Here is a 17,997-nt window from a genome sequence, read left to right on the forward strand (position 1 = left end):
TCCAAGTGGGAGTTACTTCAGCTCCATTTACCAATTACAGTAGTTAGGGAGAAAGAGCCAAGGTGGTATTGCCTGACAAGGTAAGCAGTAGGCACCTGAGCCTGTTCCTGTTTTAACCAGACTCCCAGATATCCGTGGTGAGTGAGTTGAAGAAAAAACCCTCTTGTTTTGCCCTCTGCAATGTGGCAGCACCTCACAAAGTTTCTCGGGCAAGCACTTGTCTTCAAATATATAAATAGCCTTCTTGACTTCATTGGTTGTGTCATGTCTCTGTGCCATGTGCTAGGTGCTGATGTGGGTGTATCTCAGATACAGGTTTATCGTATGATGTCATCCTGTTTTAATCTGGACATTAATAAAAGCAGCATTCTGGTCAGGACCGTATGCTGTATTATTTTCAAATGAAATACCTCTGTCTTATCATCCCCTTTTTCCCATCTTCTCTCAGTATTGTCACCTTTAACTAGCTTAGTTATGAGGAGTGTCTTTTAAAAACATTAGCAGTCTCTCGTTTGCTGCCCACCTCAGACAGCAAGTGTGTACATGCAGCTGGCAACTTACCTGGTGATAAAAGTGCAGTGGGTGTGCCTTTTTCACTAGTATACTTCTCTGATGTTCTTGTTTATCAGCAACGAAGAGGTCTGTGTTTGTTGTTTCCCATGTCCTTGTTCCTTACAGTGGAACCCTCTGGTGTTTAATATGGTAGGAACATGGAGTAAATGTCCTGCTCTTAGGCTACTCTACTGGGAGACTGTTTTCGTCATCCTGTCCTTCCCTTCCCCCTTGCTCCACCTCCTTATGGTGTGGAGTTCTGTAGGATCTAGTGATGTGCATTGAGGAGGGCTGTGGTTGTATCCTCAAAGAAAGCACTGAGAGAATATTTTTTTTCTACCTAACTCACTATTTTATCAGAATTTTTAGGAACTTGATATCATGGAGTCCCTTTTTTCCTGTACTAGATTTAGTTGCAGTTAATCAGTGTATTCAAAGCTTATCAGATAAGGTATACATAGGCAGATAGATGCTGTCTGGTACCATATGCTTCATTTCTTTGGGAAATCAGACTGAAAACACTCTATTTTAACTTCTTAGTTATTTAATTTCTTGCCTCAGAAGTGGTCCCAATCCAGAGCTCCAGGAATGGAATATTCCCTCAGCTCTAACCCTCACTTCACCATTATCCTTTAGACCCTCAAAATGCAACATTGTCCGTCAAACTGAAGAGCTCTGGATAGGAATCCCAGCGAAGCCCATTAGTGCCGCTTCTTAATCAGCTGGAGAAGTCACTGCTCAATGATGTGAAGCACCCCTTGCCCTATCCCTCGAGTGCAGAATCCAGCTTGGGATCTCTCATGTGGCAGTGCCTAGTGTTAGGCCAACACTAGTATTTGTTATCCACAGATGAACAACAGAGCTGGTCATCGTCAGGCATGTACCTTCTTCCTTGAGGCCCATATTTTGATCTCTGTGTCTCCTTTTAAAATGGCAAATCTGTACACTTCCAGAGTAATTTTACTTTACCATAATAAGGGCTGCTGCTTTTTCTCTTTTTTTTTTTTTTTTTTCTTAAATGTGATATCATGTCTTGAAGTGGAGTATTGTGTCACTGTGGTATGTGACATTACACTGTAAAATATAAAGCTATAAAAGTCCGTAATTTATAAGACTATATTAGGTGCTTACTGTATGTATTATGGCCTTGTAATTCACCATTGCCTATCATTTATTCTATATATAATTCCACTGAGAGTTCTGGTGACATTATAAAGGAAAAAAGTGTAGCTCAAGTGGCTTGTCATCAGAACCCCAAGATAGAATTTCCTTGTATTGCGTTATCTAATGTTTTCAGTATTATCCATAATGCAAGAATGGGAAATTTCTGCTTCAAAAAATTCTCGTTTATGATCCAGGAATGTTATTTGTATCCATCAAAATTTTCTGAGTGGGAGATGACATCATGTGCACTCACCATCTCGTGGAAGACCTTATATCAAGTTGTAGTATCACGTGCTTGTATAACAAGGTCAAGACATCTAGAAAAAAAGTTTTCCAAGCTTTGCTTTGTGTGAGTCTTTGGTAACTTCAGTTGAAGAAGCAGCTAATTCATTTGTTCCTGAACAAATTCCAAATCTTTCTAATTGGGAATTGTCAAATATACTTAAGGTCTTCCTTATGTTTGAAAACTGAGTAACAGTATTTTACACTCACTGTTCAAAATGCTCTGGAACTGCTGTTACATTCATGACGTTTTAGAAAACAGAGTATTGCATCCCATTTTTTGAAAAGTTCTTCATATTGGTGAATGAAAACAATAGCAGATTTTATATCTAAAATAATGAGCTCTAGTTCTAAGGAAATAAAGAAACAAAGCTCTTCACTTGCAGCTGAAGAATTATTTGTAGTGTGGTTTGGATGAGCTCACTGTCTGGCTTACCAGGTTTGTCTGATGTCTGTGCAACAGTTTTGTTACCTTCTTCATCAAGTGTGTTGAAAGCCAAGCATTATCCCAGTTTCAAGAGAAGCTTCGATGCAGCTGAGCCTCTCTCCTTGGCTTTGTGGATGTGCAGTGATATCTCTTATTCGGGGAACTCCCAGTTTGATATTCAGCTTCTGTGAGCAGATGAGGTACTATGCCTTCTCCCACTGAATCACCAAAAGGGAAAAGGGGTGTGTAAGGGAGGACCAGAGGCATCAGATCCTGGAACTGTTCAGTGGCGGGTCATTTGGGGGGAGTCTCTTTCGACTTTGACCCGTTGCATCTGGACAACTTACAGCACAAGCTATTTAATGGTGGGAAGTACTTGCAGAGAAGTGGGTCTGAGGATCTGAGGTTTAGCACTCAGTGCTTGCTGTATTTTAAAATCTTAAACCATCACAACTTTTTTACTAAAATATAACACAGAAAGTAGATGTTTTTAAAGATGGAAAAAATGTTTGTGAAATTTTGTTGGGATTTTTGAGGGGGAACTTGAAAGAAAGGTTATAGTTCAACGTAAACCAAAATTTTTTACAAATGTTTTTCTTACAGCACAGTGGGACAGCTGTTTGCAGGGATGAACAGATCAGACTTATGGTACAGTTGCAACCATTTTAATAAAAAAAGAGGGAGAGGAAGGAGGCAGGCAAGGAGTGGGCCTGTAAGCTGACTGATTTCCCTTTAAATCACTTTGTAATTTCTTTTTTTGGCTAGTAAGTGACTTGAAAGTATTGGAAGATAAACAGCCTGAGCTAGGGCCTGGACTTCTGCCATGTTCTGGACTCCCAATTAAGGGATGAAATTGCAAGATACCGTTCAATTTTACTGCAACTGTGGCTGAGTTTTGTGGGTCAGTAAAAGAATTGGAAGGGTTTTTTCCTCTCTGGTTTGTGCACTTTAGATGTGCTGTGCACAGTTATCCATGTTAGCAGTGATGAGACTTAGCCACACACTCCCTGCAAAGTGATGGCAGGTGTAGGCCCCTGGTTGAAAAGAAAATGGTTGTGGATGTTTTAAGTTTTTGTGGAACTTCTCAGTTGAATAACCTGCCTTACCTTTTTTTTTTTTTTCTTTTCCCAACTCTCATCTTGACATTCAGCTGTGACTTAAAATCATAAATACAAAAATACGTATTTTGGTTAAGGGCTGCAATTTTTAAGTGCCTTGCAGAAAGCTTCACAATAGAAAAAAACTCAAATGACGTTCTTTGTGTGTTTTTAAGGGTGCCTCTTGTATCCATTTTAGCACAAATTTCCATTGCTTATGGTGTTTTATTTTTGCCATGATGTTGTTGTATTTGTAGTTGTACATTACTTCCTGACTTAAACACTATCATTTTCTAAACTGCAGAGGTAAGGAAGTATATTTCCTTTTTGTACAATTTTCGGAGTAAATGAAAAGGGAGGTAGTGTCAACTCAAGAATGATTTTCATAGCTCTATCCCATCTTGTAACAAGATTTTAGAAGGCAGAGAAAACCTCTGTCCCATTAGTTTTAATGATACTATCTTAGTGCAATGAAACACTATGAAAATGAAATAATGCATATATTTCTATGAAACTTAAGCTCTTATCTACTGTGCTTGCTTAATACTCAGTTTGGTCTTTTTTTTTTCTTTTTTTTTTACATTTTTACATTGTCTGCCACTGTGGCGATCTCTTGTGATGTCATATAGAGTGGTAACTCAAGCTCACAAGCAGTACCAGTGAACTGTGAATGTCATGGAGTTTCACAAGTATAAATGATAAGATGTGGTCTTATGTAGCCCAGAATTTTTTGGGATGACACTCTGAATCTGTCAGTTAAATAGGTTTGCCAGAGACTGTTCATGGAATAATGATTTTGTTACCTATCCAGTAAAAACCATGTAAAGAACTGTGGTATCACGATTGCCTTTAAGTGGAAAAATTTCTGAAAATGTGGGAAATTTAACTAGCTTTTGACAGAGTTCCCTCCCTTCACCCAACATAGTAACTTTTTAAGGTATTTTGCAAACATCATTGAGGAAGCTTCATACTGGGTAATGAATTCAAACCCTATAACCAGAAAGACAACTTGATAATCACATCTACTTGATGACAAATGTGAAATGGAGCATTACTTTATAAAAACCTTAAACTAACCATTAGAAGAGGCACTGTATGTTAAAACATAGGAAGTGGAATAAAAACAGTTTTGTGCCAACAATTCTTCACCCTGTTTGTTCAATTCATAAACATAACTTTTATGGCAATTATGCAGGTAGAATGGACCCTTAAGTGCTCACCTCTCAAAACAACTAATTCTTCCCTTCCCTTCTCTTGTCTCTGTCTCTCTCTCAGTTGTATGTGAATGGCTTTAAAGTGATATTTTACATTACTTAAAAATTATGTGAGTGTTTGTTGCTGTTGTGTAGGAAGGAAATAAATCATGGGCTTTTGTGGGATTTTAAATTCATCCCAGGAGTGAAGAGCTAATATCAAGACCTTCACAACTGGGATTAATTTCATGTATCTCTCAGGAGTCCATTGGGTATTATCTTTATACATTATAAAAATGTGTTTTGATATGCTTTAAATTAGTATTTTTTTTCTTGTCTGTGGAGCAGAGGAAGAGATAGTGTGTGAGAGTGTGTGTGTGTGTGTGTGTGTGTGTGTGTGTGTGTGTGTGTGTGTGTTGGATGAAGTGATTGACATGGGTGGGGAGCTGCTGATTCCAGTGTAATTAAGTGTATTGCTGTACAGCGTTGTTCTTGAGCATTAGAAAGATTAAAGTGCAGGCTACACATGCAGACGTGATACTGAAGAGGAAATTCACTCTACTCCAAACATGTTCTTACTCTTATTTTATCACCTCAAAAGGACTTTCATCTTTCACTGGAAGCCTATGGCTGAATGCCAGCCTTTGCACGTCTTCACCATTCAGCGGCAGTTTCTCTGGACGTCCTTTAGCAGATGCTGTCAATTCTTCACCTTTCTTTCATTCTACTCCCTCTGCCTTCATGGATCACTGCGTGTTTGCGGTGCGTGGCGAAGAGAAGGGCAGAGTGGCAGAAGGAAGGCTCATAGAGACTTAGCTTCCCAGCTCCACAACATGGGTGATCTTCAGTTGTCCAACCCTGTGATCCTCACACATTGCTGTGACCCTTCACCCTTGTAGGCAGCAGCACAGTCTGACTAGGATCAAATATGCCTTTTTAAATTTTTTTTTCTTTCTTTGTTTTAATTTTGTAGTAGTTTCTTTTTAAAAAAGTTATGGTTAAGGACAGAATTGGTAATGGGGATGTGCGAGGCTTGGAAATATGTACAATAGTTCAAAGAAAGCACAGCTACATTTGTGTATGTGTTTCTGTACACATGTGCAATGGCATGTGTGCAGTAGCAGTGAAGAAACAGTTGCTAAAATGGTTGATCGGGCAAATAGCTTAAATATTTGCTGAGGTGGTCATGTCTCCTTCTGCCTGGTCATAAGTTTTAATCTGCCTGTGCTGGTTGTCTCATTAATTTAAGAGGATAGAATTTAGTGCAGTACTTTTGTGTCATTCTGATTGCAGAATACCTCTTAGGCCAGAAGAAAAAAAAAAAAAAAAAGGTAAATAATACCTTTATAAGTCTGTATTCCTGTAATCTTTTAAATGATGTATGTATGTAAGGAAGAGTGTGCTCTCCAAAAATTTCACTTAAAGGTCAGAAGGCATCATTCTAATGTCCATCCTGTTTGTACTAATTTTATCACTGTAGGGCATGGCAATTTTGCAAAACGTATGCTTTACTGTATAAGTCACTGTGAATTTTTCAGTTCTTCAGTGATTTCAGTATTGCAGGGGTTTTTCTTGGATAGTATTCTACTGGCAAAAGATTTAGTTCAGTTTCAGGTAGAATCCATTGCATGGTTCTCTCTCTCTCTCTCTCTCTCTGGCTGTGTACCCTTCTGTATTCCCCTTTCTTCGTCTTATTATACTGAGGCTTGGTTAACAGCAGTGATACTAACAAACTTACATACTTATATACTTATGGTCTGTGCCACACTTAAATATTTAAATATGCAGTGCAAAAGAGGGAATCTTGAGGGTGAACCATAAGTTCCACAGTAGATTTTAAAATGCTGCAAATATATCAAACAGATAGTCCTCCCATCTGTCCATTGTGCCACATCCTACTTCATATTGAAATTATGTTGGTGGGAAGACAAGAATTTTATGTGTAGTCTCAAGAAAAATAAACAGCCATTTATTTGCTAAAGCTAGTCCAAACACTCCTGACATTGCAAATGTACAATGTATTACAACAATTTCATCTTGTATTTATGTAACTAAAAGGCTAACCCAAAAGAGCATGTGTGTTACTTAGCTTTAATGTGCATATATGTGTTGTGGTACACCTCTCAGTTATTTGGCTGTGTCTTTGTGTTTGCGTGTGTTGAGTTTTTCCTCTCCCTGCAGGACTTCTTATATTTCCATTGGACAGGATGAAAAGTGCCACAAAATAAGCAGCTTATATTTTATTTTCCTTGTTCAATATGTGGCCCTATGCCATACTTATTCCTTGCAACTGAAGCCTGGCAGTTAATTCAGATTAATTCATTTCTTTGTGGGTTTTTCTGTTGTACTCATCATGACAGTAGTTGAGTGATCTGCAAATATTCTTTATCCTATGAAGTGAGGTGCCACTATAATTCCCATTTTACCCATGGGGAACTGAGTCACCTTTGTTAAAGTCATGCCGCTCAGAGTAAGGGTCTGGGTTTTTAAAAAATGTATCCTTTGTTAGCACTTTGTATGTCCATGACATCTCAGACCTTCCATTTTTGCTTTATGGTGAAGCAGTTTCCTTCCTTCTTGTCCTCTGTCCTCCCTGTGTGCTAGCAGTGGGAACTGTAAGACAAATATGAGATTTTCTGCCCAGGTTCAGCTATCTGTCTAGCATCACAGTGGCCCCTGAAAGGAAGAGTGGTAAGGAAAGTCTTGTCCAGATCTGTGACATGTTTATGGAGAAATCCATGGCAGTTTAGCTAAAAAATCTGTACTGAGTGTGCAGACAGTGCGCTTGCTTTTTTTTTTTTTTTTTTGGTGTGTGTGTGTATTAACTTAGTCAAACCAGCACTGGTTTTCTTAAGAACAGTAAAAGGCATGTGGCTGATATCAGCCTGACTGTACTGCCAGATTTTAAGTCCTGTCTGCAAGGATGGAGTTTCCACAACTTCCCTGTTAAATGTCTTCAGATCTTTTTTTTTTTTCATGAAAAAGATGACATGTTTTTCCAGACTTCTGTCTTAGAGACACTTGAGCTGGCTTAAACTGTACTTTCCAAAAAACCCAAGGTACCCTGAGATAGTATGAAAAATTCCAGCCTGAATAGTTAAAATCTGGCAAAGTAGTACAGAGATGGAAAAAAAGATGTTTTAGTCAGAGGTATTTGCAAGTCCTAGTTAAATATGTCACTGCCTGCATATCTTATTGTATCTTTGGTTGTTACCACCAATTATTTTTATTTCAATGCAAATCCCTTTTTTCCAGTTTGCGTTATCAGAAATTATTGGGCCAAGGGTTAGGGTGAATTTGTTTAACCTTCTTTTTTTTTTTTTTGGTACCTGTACTGAGAGACTGATTTAGCTACGTAATCACAAATGAAATTAATTTACTAAACTTAACTCAGCTTGCTCATTTCAATTATCGGAGACACCAGAATGGTTGTTACGCATATGAGTCCTGTCCTGCTAACCAAATAGTAGAATAGATTTGATTTTCCCCTGTTAGCCAAGTGAAGTTTTCATGTAGTTGAATCTGATATTTAGTAATGATCTTCCTAACTAGGAAATTTTCTGGATCCTTTATTTGCTAACTAGTCAGACTTATACTTTGAAGTGTTTCACTTTATATATAATGTATATTCACAATATGCACAAATGAAATCAAACACAGTTCTTACAGTCCAAAAGAGTAAAGGAAACCCCGAATGTAGTGAAACCACAATTTCCTGTGGAGGCCATAAAAAAGAAGAGCAATCTGTGATTGCTTTCTCATTGACAGCATTGAAGACATAGGGCTATGCCAAATGTGTTGATGTTTATGGATACACTGGTCCATACAAACTCAACATTTCTGCAAGAGGTAGTTGGACAAAGCTGCTTTTAAATCCTAATGACTATTGTAACAACTGTGAGCTAGAGGTCTGAGTACTGATAGTGTCTGCCTTTACCTCAGTGCTTATTTCATCTATTCAAGGACCTTTTGGGGCTTGTATGGATGGATCAATAGATTTTTCCAGCAGACTGTGCATGTTTTAAAGTATAAGGCTATGAATGGCCTCGTATCTTCAGTGACTTTGGAAATGGTCACAAAGCAGTGTTAGTAAAATACTTCAGATAGTAATTAGTCATCAGTTATTATTTGTTCCTCAAGTGTTGTTTTTTTGTGCAGGAGGAAAGGGAGAGAGTAATGCTACTCTTCCAACTTTGATAACAAAAGGTATAACTACATGAGATACCAAAATGATGTGCTGTTGCTCCTTGATTCTTAGGATGGTCTCGGTATCTGATGACTCTGCTGGACCTCGTGTGACTTTCAAACACATCTTCAGGTGCTCACAGGCTTTTCAGGCCTAGCTTTGTGTCTCTCAACTGAATCTGTCTGGACACCTTGGTTAGGGGTTTAAAAGCAAACTAATACTGTTGTGTATGATGTCCATGTTACTTTTTCTCCATTCCTTTCTTACATACTTACTGGACCAGGCTGAACCCTCCTAGGGTCTGTTGGTGTGGCTGACATCCCCAGCTGCAAATGGGAATCAGACCAGACAGTGTATATTTCAGATGTGTTCTCTGATTATGCAGCTTGGTGCAACATTTTATGAGCTTTGCTCAGATGTCTTCCTGGGGCTCTCCCAGGGCATGCCTTGCTTGTATAAGGAAGAGCATGTAATGGCAGCCTTGGCTGCCCCTAGAACCCAAAGCAATCTAGTCATATCAGTGTGGCACAGGGCCAAGCTAATGATAGGCAAGATTTTTATTAGGTTTGGGCAGGTCCTACCAACAGAGATACACAGCTGCTGGAAATTTAGCTAACAGCACTGCACAGTGTGGCCATACCGTCTTGGGCCAGGGCTGGATTGAGGGCCATCTCTATCCCTCTGCAGTGGGTATTGTAGATGCACTGCCAGCATCTACCTATGGCAAGGTCCTTCACTAGCCCATCTTCTGGCAGTATTGAGGTCTCCAGGCATGGCCAGGGTTCCCGTGCACCATAGAAGTGACCTAGCTCTGTGGCTGAGGGACTCAGGGTTTATTCTGAGGGCTACCTTTCTTTACCCGACTCTCAGACAGCACATGCAGGAGGAGAAGTGTCTGTGATGAGGCCTCTTGTGGCTAAAGTGATGGAATGTGGCATTTGGCAATGTACTTCTTGGGTAAATCACAGCTCTGTGCATCAGCTTCCTTTTTTATAAAATGGGGTTAATGATATTGTCCTCCTTGTTAAAAAGCTCTTGGTATATGCAGATGAAAATACACACTAAATGTTATTAAGCTATGTATGATACATAGAAGCTAGGTTATATTATTGCTATTACTTTCCCAGACATGGGTTTGCATTGAAATTTCCATCTCATGTTTAGTGCAGATAAATACTGAAATACATTTATGCAATAAGAACAGTAAGAGAAAAAAGAGCTATACTTCTGACATGCTAAAAAGTGACTAAATCAAGGTTTAATTCCCTGTGAATTAAGCACCTGAATTATAAGCACCTTAATATGAGGTTCATAATATAAATTCTTGGAGATCATTCTGTAGAAAAGAACATTCTGGGAGTTTCTGTCTCTGCTATGTAATCTAGGAGATAGTAAAGTGTATTGAGCAACAGAGCATATTCAAAGAGTTGGGATAAGCTCAGGACGCACATGAGGCTGGTGAAAGAGATAAGATTGTTCTCAGAAGTCCAAATTGAGCTTCGTAGTCAAGTTTGTAGACATACGATGTAGGATGTAGGATGCAGCGCCTTCAGCTGCTTCTTTGTGCCACAGCTACCCCCTCCCCATGCTCTGCAAGCTGCCAGCTGAGCATAAGCACAAGCAATGTCTTGAAGTGTTTGCTAAAGAGCAGCTTAAGGAATGTCCTCTTTGGTCTCATGTCTGAGGACTGAAATGAGGACCTGGTTTCTCATATGAAATCTTGGCCTGGGTTGTAAAGGGAGAGAGGGCAGGCTCTGAATGAAGCAGTTCTGTGCTGCATGGCACTGCATAACCTGACAGACAACACTGTTACATTTTCAGTCTTTCAATCATATTTTTATTGAAAGTATAAAAGAAAATACTACAAAGGCATGAAATGCCCACATTACTACTGTAGTGTTGTACAGAGCACTGCAGATGGGTGCACTCCCTGTAATATTCTATGTGTGCTGAAGGTGGCATTCAGGGAAGGTAAGGTCAGTCAAGTTTCTTTTTCCCCATATCCAAAGTGATATTTTTTCCTCCATCTTGCTGAGAGCTACTGTCAGTTTTAACTTTCTGGGGCCATTAAGAAAAAAAATTAGCCAGCATACTCAAATTAATAACACCTAAAAGTTTGCTACTCTTAAACCTGCTAGAAGAGTTCTTTTGTGGTTGACTGGGTGGTTCAGGAGGTTACTAAGGGGAGATACTTTTTCTTCTCAGTCACCTGTTCGAGTCTTTTCCTACCTAAATAATAATATTCATTAAGCAATTGCATATGTTTCTGTCTCTGTTAAATGAGTTGTGCTCTCTTCAGGTCTTAAGGGACAAGAGCATATCAAACAGACATTTTCAAAGTGACCTTTATCTCCTTGTCCTCAGTGACCTACCACCCTATAACTGCTTGCATTTCTCAGTTCAAACACCTTTCCTTGTAGAAGGTAAGGTTCACAAGTTTGCATTTCCCAGGCTTATTGATGAGGCAGTATGTTTTTATTGTTGAAATTGTGTATATTCTCAAGGTAGCTGAATTACTCTGTACCTAAGTTCTTTCAGAACTCTTAGTTATATACCATGTTCACAATGCACTCCTTTTATTTTTCTGGGGGTTTGTGCTTAATTTTCCCCCCCTACTAAAACATCATTTTTGATGTGTGTTTGCCTGGTAGTTTCACAGGTAGACTAGCTGAAAGAAGTAGGTCAGGACTGAAATCAAAGAACAAGAGGTCTGGAAGATCCAAAAGAAATTATCTGGTCCAGGTCCTGCCATGAGGATGGATCATGCATAGGTAGACAATCCCTGCTTGTTATTTTTTGACTTCCCTTTGGAAACATCCAAGGATATGGTCCTAGAACTTGCTAAGAAAGTTAGCTCCTCTGTTTAGTTATCCTGAAATTCAGACCTTATCTGACCTGAGACTCCTCTGCTGAAAAAAAAAAAAAAAAAAAAAAGATTGCTTCATTCTTTTTCCACCTGGAAAATTCATTGTTTTGTCTTTGATGCAAGCATGTATGTATTTGAACTGCCCCATCCCCACTTGTGTTCTTCCTTTTGCAGCCTACATGAATTAGATTTTTTTTTTTAGCTTTCCTGCACTTCTCCTGCTTGGTACACCTCAGTTTTGTTGATTTTTTCAATTAGATATCTATCCAGTCTGCTTTGTGATGAATACTGATGGGAACAAATCTGTTAGTGTCTTACAACATTACTCTCTTTAGTTAGTCCTGTGACAACATGATAGTTCATGGATCCCAATGGTTTTCTTACGGGTCTTTGCGTCTTACCTCTTACTGTACAGTTTAAGCTCCTGCATTTTGCATCTGCTTGGGATGGCCATGTGGCCAAAATATCTCCCAACCTGTGGCATTTAACCATGATACCTTCTCATTTGCTATAAACTATGCGTATGTTCTGTGACAGTGTTATCAGAGATTATATATTGTAATAGCCCTGTAGGTGATAACAGTTATCACCATGTGAAAATACTGCTGTAGTGTTTTGCTCTTAAAAGGTGAGAAACAGTGGGATTCAGTAGTTATATGCGTTTTGAGAAGATTATTTCAGAAGAGCTTATCCAACTAAAATTTTTTAATATGATAAAAAGAATTTCAGCCTATTTTTAATGAAGAAAGAACAGAGCTTATTTCTCAGATTTGGCCAGTTCGGCATTTGTCAAGGACAGTATGAGTTGTAAGGAAGTATAATTTCTTCATCATTGTCTCATTTGAGAAAGTAAAGGCACGGTGAGCTGTAAGAAGTATAATGCACTGGTATGTTATTTTTAGGGATGGACAAGCAAAATAATTGCAATGGAACTAACCTTGCCCACTTTAAAATCACCAAACGCAGGAACTGAGCTGAAAGTAGAATTTAAGTAGTGGGTTTATAATTAATACATTTATGTTTGTGTTGCAGTTGCATGTAATTTTATATACAACTAAGCAAAAATATTAGAGCCCATTTTCCCTTTTTCCTTTTTGTGTGCACATACAAAACATTAAATTTAAAGAGCCGTACACCATTAACTGCTAAGATTCACAATTGTTTCTAAGAACACTGAAAGTAGTTCTTGCAATGATAATGGTAAAATGTAAAGTAATAGCAAACAGGTTCACATTTAGTATAATGATTAGATAACTAGCGAAAAAACAGCTATTATGTGTTCCTGGACCACAGTGGAGGTAGAAAGCAAGAAAAGTATGTGGTTTGACTGCATATTATTAAAAATGTAACACTTTATATTTACTTTGCACTTAAGAATTTGAATGATCTGACTGACAAAAACAGACAATCTAATACAAATGGTTTGGAATACATTAAAAATGTATACAAGACAAATCGCTATTTTATAATCGTTCAGCAATGTAGTAAATTTGCACTGCAGGTTTGATTCATAACAAATTTGCATAACATTTATGTGGGGTGCTAATACAGTTCTTTCAGTCACTTCTTATGTGTGCTACCATTCTGTTATATACCTTTGGGGGTACTTGAAAAAAAAAGGGAGAGTGGGGGATGGGAGTTAGCGGGAAGAATATGCCAGAGTTGTAAGATCAAAGAGTTGTAATCACAGAAATGAAAAGCTAGGAAAAAAGGGATTGAGACGGGTATATAACTTAAAATTGAGGGAGGAGAGGAAAAAGCATGTATTCCGGGCTCCCATGTGAATTATATAGTATTCACTTCATCATTTAAGAGGACATGAGGAGAAAGATGGGTATCAAGAGTGCATGGACCCAAGGGGCTTCCATGAACAACTATGTTAAATGAAGGTGCTTGTTAATATGCCTTGATTTGCATATGCTTTATATCCTTTCCTAAATATTCTCGGGGAAAATTAATGTTTACAGTGTATATTTTGCCTTTTAATATTGTTACTTTTAATTCTCTTAATTCCTTTCCATTCAAAAGACCAGTTTGGAAGAAGAAGTGTGGATTTGCTTTGAGGAGGAAATAGGAAATAAAGAAATATGAGGAGAGAATAGGCATTAAAGAGAGGTGGAATGGATCCATTTGATAGAGGTCTGGTTTGACTTTTCTACCATACCACCATCTTATTGCTGATGTGCAAAGAAAGACAGTAGTTCAGTGAAAAAGAATGCCTCTCAATCCCAGCTGTGAAATCTGTCTGTGGGGAAGAGACAGACATGTTTACCAGTATGCTTACACCTGCTTTTCAGTGACTTCTAGAATTCCACGTATCACCATTCCACCTTCCCAGTCTTTATTTCTTTTCTTTATTCATCTTTTCTGACTGTAGCATCCACACAAATCAGAGAAAGAAGAAATGTGTTGACCTGTACACAGAAGATCATAAACACAGATTTCATGCTGTTTTATTATCAAGATCATTACGTAAAATCAGCTTTGTATCTTCAGATAGCTTGTATGAATATTTATTACTTGCTATATTTTCATCTTGAATTTTAATAACCTAATGCAAAGTTTAAAAGTTAAGGAGTAAGCTAACCGGTTTGGCCAATACACTAGTGGATGTATTTATATACTGGTTTTGAGGAGAAGACTGTTAAGAGAGTTGCCTATCTGTGTACCTCATATAATTTTTTCTAGGTACTCTGCAATGCCTAAATTGTCTCTTCCTGGCAGCTCCATTTCCTGTAGTTTATTCTCCGTTTGCTCAGATGTCCTGGTGGTTATGCTGAATACAAGTTCTGATGGCTAGATGGATAGTCTGAAGTCCTTCTGCCAAAGAGAGTCATAAAGTCATGAGTTAAATGCAAGATTTTTCAGTATCCTAAGTGACGAGGGATGGCTTTTGATTTAGCCTGCCCTTCAGTGGTTTTACTTCCATCTCTATGGCAGCTGGGAAAGAGGAAATGCATTCCTCAAAACTGTGAGGTCAACACCCATGAAGTTCAGGTTCTGAATATTACAGGTGTTAAAAATAAAATCAGAGGCATGCAGAAGATTTAACATTTGTTTATCCTTGCTGAACAGGAAAGTTGCAATCTTTGTTTAAGTCAAAGTTTGGTGAAAAGCACCTAGTAGAAGACATATTTTTGGATTGGATTCTGCAGTTTTATTTTTGGGATAATAGATGTAAATGTAGTGCATTGATGATGACGTGACTGAAAACTGAGAATGTAGGAAAGTAAATGCATTTATTCATTTGTGTAGGGAAAAGATCTCTGGTGAGCATCATGATGGTGAAGTTAACAAAGCCATAGTAGCCTTCACTGCTGTTGCCTTGATCTTGATGTTTTATAGAACAACATATAGACAGCAAAACTGAGCAAATGTGTGGAGTGACTTGCCTGGTCAGATTCAAATACGGGTGAAGAAGATCAGTAAAGTTTGTGTCTGAGAGGAACTGAAAAGCCCTCCTTAATATTAAGCAGGGCAACCTGCTGTAGCCTGTTGTATATTGTCACACTGATGGTTCCTGTTCCAGCTGGATAGTTGTCTGTCTGTGCTGCAGTTAGAGAGTTAGAGTGACCAGGGTGCCTCTTCCTTGCTTTTGGCAGTCTTTAACTGAAGAAGCAGGTGTTCTGAAGAGAGTGAAGGATGTGAGAGAAAAATCTAAGGGATGCCATTTCAAGTGGAACTGAGCTCTCCTACCTTTGGAGCCAGACACTTCCAGAGAACAACAGTTTGGCCCATCCTTAATGAGTAGAGATATAGGGCCCGGTGAAGAGCATCTATCTGTCTCCATTGACTAGAGCGGGAGCTGAGTCAGCCTGATGAGGTTTGGCATGGAACTGTTCTATGGATATTACCAGTGGCATTGAATTTCACCCTACAAATCAAACTATTTCAGGGACCTTCTGTGGAATTGTTTCACAGGCACATTTTATTCTCTTCTCCCAGTATTTTAGTGAAGAGAGGAAGTGATTTCCCTGGCTGTGCCTCACCTAGAGGATCACAGTTTAGTAACTACATATAAAATGATTTTATAGACAAAACAAGAAAACTAGATGACACAGTTCATGAGTTACATCAGGAATTGTAATTTAAATTTAAAATGCCCCTTTAATATTTCCTTCTCCTATTTTGGTTCTTCATATGGTGAGGTGCCTTCCTGAACTATGACTGCTGACTTTCTTATACGAGAAGCAAAATCAGGAGGAGAATGTGTCTGTTTCTCTCTAGACATGTAAATACTCTTCATTGCTTCCTTCCTACAACTCATTAAATCTCTTGTTTTTTCTAAAACTTTTAATAGTATGACTTATTAGAGAAGGTTGACTTCTCCAATAAAACTGCTCACATTCAAAGCTGCTCTGTAATCATAAATAAAGTAGGTAATGATGATGAGGCTGAAGTAAATTAGCATTTTTGGTTGATATCAAAGTTGTAAATGTATTTTCTTGACTGCTACATGACTGTAATAATCAGTTTACTCTTCGTATTACCATTACTAACCATTGCAAAACTCTTCCTAAGTGAAAGATTCTGGAGATTTGGTGATCCATGCTGTACGTGATGCTGAATGGTTGAGAACAAGATGAGCAAAACCGATGCTGTGTGTGATAAGACTTGTCAGGCTGCTACCCTGTAAGAAATGGCTCAAGAAAACATTTGTGCAACTCAGTAGTAGCAATAGGGCATTTTAATGACACTTTTATCATATTCTTTATTCTAAGATTTTGCAACTGTCTTTTAAAATAGATTTTTGTGCAGTTCCCACTGTAGTACGAATGTTCCCATTTTGAACGTTCAACCCTGATCTGGGTTCTGATTTTCTGGAGTTGCAGGCTGTGTGCTTTTTTCATTCAGAGGAAAAAATAGAGTGAAGAATGGAAGATATATAATTTAGCAATTTTTCAATAAATACAGGAAACTATATGCAGTGAATGCATAATTTTTATGAATTGGAACCTTAAATCATAAATAAAATGTTAATTTTTAGACATGTGTAGTTGTGAAGCAGATGGAAAAAATAGAAATGTGCCGGAAAAGTAGGTATTTGCAGAAGCTAATGAAGTTAATTGGTCTCATTTGGCTACACTATTTTCCCAAACCCCCCAAAGACTGGGCTTTTTAATTCTTTAATTAAAAATGAGTAAGGTATGCTAATAATATAACCTTTACTTTTTTCCAGCTTTCTATATACATACATCTTATTAATAGAACCACCCTTAGTCCAATATTAGCAAGCACATTAGTAATCTGTAAGTTCTAAGGAGGGTGCCAATATTTTGAAACAATAATTTAAAAATTAGCAATCCATGAGTTAATATATGCTTTAAAACCCTAATCATTATTTCCTTTTCCTGTTTCTACATGATTACAAAGAAGGGATCTGTTTTTCTCCAATTGAAGGAATGTAAATTAAAGTACACAGAACAGCTTAGGCTGTGGAAAATTTTAATTTTAAATAGAAATATTTAAACCGATTTTGATTAGCTGGGTTACAGGCTAAATCTTCAGTGAAGTACTGGAAACACATAGTATCAGTGAATTGATACACAGCTACATGCGTTCCCTTAAACCGTTTTTTTGGTGGAAGGGAAATACTGGGAGCTACATATTCTCCTCCTTACTAATGGGCATTTGAAAAAAGGCATTCAGTCTCTATGCTCTAAGATGGCACTTTGGACTGTAGTGAACATCGCTGAATGTGTTATAGCGTTTTGCAGGCGACTCGGGGATACCCACCACTGTAGCCCAGTCATCGCTAATGTATCGCCTTGCTCTCGATTCCCTATGAAGTTTTCTGTATTTGGATGATTGAGTTTGAGCAACTACTTAGGGTTTCAAAGGATTTGGATAATGTTACACTGTAGGGTTGGAAATCTCTTTGAATACTGTGTTGCAAAGGGACAAAGACATAGTTTCAATGCATTTATTAGGCCCCTGCTGTAGAAGCGAGGAACAATAAACCATCTTTTTTAAGTTAAGAGATCTTGGAACAGGCCGCTCCAATAAATCCTGGGTTTAAGAAGTGAGGTACGTGCTGCAGTGCTGAAGTTGTTTATTCATCTGGAGTGTATTAGGCTCTTGATTAATAAGAAGACATCTGCAATTTTACATAAGTAACAGAGCGGGCAGTTTGGCAGTTGTAAATGGAAATTGGGAGAGAAGAGCCAAACCTATACAAAGTCGTTGTCTACTCCTCATTGCCACTGATGTTGATAATAATTATTATTATA

General features: G+C 38.1%; 1 protein-coding gene across 8 annotated transcripts in view; it reads left to right on the forward strand.

Moving 5' to 3' along the window:
- The window catches only part of ZNF521 (zinc finger protein 521), a 232,445-nt gene that overhangs the window by 56,516 nt on the left and 157,932 nt on the right, over positions 1-17,997 (forward strand). The gene's annotated exons all lie outside the window — the stretch shown is intronic.

Source organism: Athene noctua, chromosome 2 (genome assembly GCF_965140245.1).
Source record: "Athene noctua chromosome 2, bAthNoc1.hap1.1, whole genome shotgun sequence".
Taxonomy (NCBI): domain Eukaryota; kingdom Metazoa; phylum Chordata; class Aves; order Strigiformes; family Strigidae; genus Athene; species Athene noctua.